Here is a 4,101-nt window from a genome sequence, read left to right as displayed (position 1 = left end):
TGCTTTCTTTTTTAGAACCACTTTCTATTTTTTTTTTATTTCTATGAGGGTGAAGTAGGAAAGAAAATGTTAACTTTTAAATGGTTGCTATAAGAAAAAAACTTTATTTACATTACATGGAGAACCATAGAATATACACCTCTGATTTAACCCTGAATGGCATGTGTTTTTTATAGCCTTTTCACTGTTACTCAGATAAGTGGGTTTCATATCTCGAAGAATCCTGTGTCCTATCAAACAAAGTCCTAACAAAGAGAAAACAAAATAGGCTTTAACTGTAAGTCACAGGCAGGAAACTAAATATAACCCTCTTGACACCCCTTCTGGTACTTCTGGCAGACACTCCACATGTGGCGGGGGGGGAGACTAGGTACCTAGTTCAGTGCCTCCTCCTTGTGGGATCCAGGAATGCACCTTCGGGTGGCCCAACTAGGAACAATGATAATACGCTCACCACATACTGTATGATAATAACTCTTTAGATAAAACAAGGGAAAAATAATACAAGAAATACTCCTAGCAAGATGGCAATAAGGGCCTCACTATCAAACTTTGGCAGCACAAGCTGTCTCACTAACAGAATAAAGTCTAAACCTAAAGCCTTTATATATTAGCACACAGTCACTTTTGCTTCAACATGGATCCAGCACTTATCATACAGACACTGTGACTACCAGCCCCTTTAGAAACTCTGATGGGTATCCCCTTACAGGTGGAACTCCTCCTGCAGCCACCACAGCTTATGCCTTCCCTGTACAGGTAAGGGATCCATTATCCAGAAACCGGTTATCCAGAAAGCTCCAAAATTACAGGAAGACCAACCCCCATACACTCCTTTATAAGCAAATAATTCAAATTTTTAAAGCTGATTTGTTTTTTCTCTGTAATAATAAAATGGTACCTTGATGGTAACTAATATATCATTGATCATTATTGGATGTAAAACAATCCTATTGGGTTTAATTAATTTTTAAATGATTTTTTACAAGACTCAAGATATGGAGATACAAATTGTGGAAAGGTCCCTTTTTCAGAAACCCCATATCCTGAGCATTCTGGATAAATGGTCCCATATCTGTACCAGCCTGTTTCAAAGGGCTGCTTCTGGTGGGGCTTTCTAGCTCTCTGGGCCCACATACAGCTCCCTGATCTGTGGAATCTTCTATCTTCTCCTTCTAGCTTCCTCTGCCAGAAGGAGGAGACTTATGAGAGGTAATGGAAGAAAAATGTATTTTGTTCTTCATAACACAGTGAAATTATATGTCAAACTAGAAAGGGAAGTTTGAGAACAAAATTCATGTTGGGTTGAAAAACATGAAGTCACTGAATGAAATCTGATCTGTTGTTCGCTCTGAGCCACTTTTTCTAACCTTGGACCACGATTATATAGTAAAAACCACTGTGCAAAGTTTGGGGACCCTGTTTTAATAGTGTCTGAATGGGAGCAATTTAAATTTCCCCACTGAAAGTCAACGAGTAACATCTGATTGGTGGTTGGTGGCTCCACCCCCTTTTTCAAACCTGGAACTGCAGTTACCCAGTGACTAACTCTGCAAAGTTTCGGGACCCTAGGATTAATAGTTAAAGAACAGCAGCAGTTTATATTTAAACCAATAAGTCAATAGGTGAATTGTGATTGGTGGGTGTGCCCACTCTTTTGCCTTTTGAGAAAGCTAATTAAGCAAAAAGTGCGCCAAGGCACTGTGGAGCAGTTTTTTTAACTGGTCTTTTTTATATTAATATATGAACATTTTTTTACTACTGGAATGCCAAATTGATACTTGAGGTTGTGTGCAGGTCCGGATTTGTGGCGAGGCCACAAAGGCCCGGGCCTAGGGCGGCCCATACACAGGGGCGGCATGCCGCCCCGCCGCAAGCAAATTTTAACATTTTGCTCCCATACGGAGCAATGGGGACATCTCCCCACTGCTCCGTATAGGAGTTCTAAGTTAGGCGCTTGCGTATTAGCGGTCACGGGGGGGGCTTGTTCGCGCAAGGGCAAGTTAGGCGCTTGCGCGTTTTCAGGGTGGGGGGGGCGCCGAATGGGGGCGGCCTTGGGGTGCCCCAAGTAGAAATCCGGCCCTGGTTGTGTGGGTGGCTGCTGGGTGTCTTAACTGAAAAAGGTGCAGCTTAAGCTGAGCATGTTTTCTAATTGTGATTTTTAAAAACTCTTTCTTCTTAACATTTATCTTAACACTGTTTTCCCTCCAAAGAGGTTTGCGGTTTTATAGGATAATTTAGTGTTCTAATAAGTATTAGGCAAGGTAAACTTTGAGACCGCAGCCACTTGGTATCTGCCTTATCTTTGCTTTGTGGTAACCCTTAAATTAGTCAGCAAAAACTGAGATAGTTACATACAACTGGGATATCTCCACACCTCTTGAATCTTCCTTTTCTCTCTATAATACCCAATAAGGTGAATTATCAATAATTTGGCTGATAGTTTGTTAATTCATTGATTCAATAGTATTTTATTTAATTTTGACTTTTTCATAAGAAAATTACATATATATGGTGATATTTGAATTTGTGGCACTAGCACTTTTCTAATTAATGATTTTGAAGGAATAGCACATACATTTGATTGGATGGTTTCTAAAGGTCTTTTTAAGTGAGGTTATAAAAAATTGGCACCTTCAAAACACCTGCACATTTTTTATCTAATTTATTCAGTCACCAATTGGTGGTTTGAAGAGGAATTGTGAGAATACAACGCACTTTGTTGAATTGAATTGTTTTTTTAGAACAAGGCTTTTTAAGTAACAGTATTGAAAAAGCTAGTACTTTAAAATAATTGCACTTTTCTTATTTATTTAGCACAAATCACTTTAATGAACTCCTGATTGGTATTTTGAGCTGAATCAAACAGTGGGAAGCTATAGTTAAAAGTGTTTTCATTTTCTTCTTTTTCTTCTTCATCTAATGTGCCCACTTTTTCTAACCTTGAGTCGAAGTCACCCAGTGACAAGCAGTGGGCACGCTGGCATAAATAGTGTGAGAATGGCAGCATTTTATATTTAAACCCATACAACTGAATGGATGAAATCTGATTGGCTGTTAGTGGCCCAACCCACTTTTCCTATTTTTAAACCGCAGTCCCCCAGTGACCAGCTTTGCAAAGTTTGGGGACTCAGGCGTAGAAAATTGTGAGACTGACAGCATTTTACATTTCACCATTGAATCAGTAAATGGCCCCATTATTACATTATTCAAGTTTGGGGGGTGTAGCTTCAAAGAGTGGCAGCAATTTGAAAATCTTCTCTGTCAAAGTCAATGGAAAAATTGGGGGGTTCGAGCAGAGCCACAAAAAGAGGAAAAGCACAAGCAACCTGCTCCGCTATAGGGCGAAGAAGTGTGGAGAGTTTGGGTGTTGTACCCCTAAAACTGTAGGAGGAGTAGCGTTTAGAAAATGGGGGGCGCTAAGGATAAGAAGCTGAAAAAGCAGAAGAATAAGCTGAAGTTGAAGAACAGTATGTTGGGTTTTTCAACAAATTATATATGCAATTTATGACCACACAAACTAGATAAAACCCATATAAAAAAAAAAATAAAATCACAGGAGATTCCTTTATTGCTGAAAGCAATACTGACTCAAAATGTCATATTTCTTTGTACTCTAGTCTATTGCATCTACTATTTACATTTTATTTTAAAACAACCTTTAACCTGTGATGATGTTGAAGAAATTTAGTAACTGGAGACCACTGAAGGTAAATGATTGAAAAGCACCAACTTAGCTCTCCAACTTAGCACTCCGCCCTTCTGTCTTGTTATTGTGCATGAGCAAGTGGGAGTAGTAGGGAAAGGGATAGTAGTAGTAGGGATATTATTCTGGCCACTAGAGTGCAGTTTTGGTACCTCCTTGGGTATTGATTCCCAGGTTATGGAAGTCACGAGTGCTGCTTACCTTGCTGTGATGTGAAGGTGCATGGGCACCATAAGACTGGAACCTGGGGGCTAAAAGCCGGCAGGGTCATGGGAGAGTGACAGCCAACATAGGGTTAATGTTAGTGTAGCAGTACAGTATATTTTGGGGGAGGGGGAGCATAGTGTAAGGGCTTGCTATTTACAGTAAGTTTATTGGTTGTTAAGTGGGTCAGG

The sequence above is a fragment of the Xenopus tropicalis genome, chromosome 5, assembly GCF_000004195.4.
Source record: "Xenopus tropicalis strain Nigerian chromosome 5, UCB_Xtro_10.0, whole genome shotgun sequence".
Classification (NCBI taxonomy): Eukaryota; Metazoa; Chordata; class Amphibia; order Anura; family Pipidae; genus Xenopus; species Xenopus tropicalis.
The sequence above is the reverse complement of the archived record's forward strand: the minus strand, read 5'-3'. Positions refer to the sequence as shown.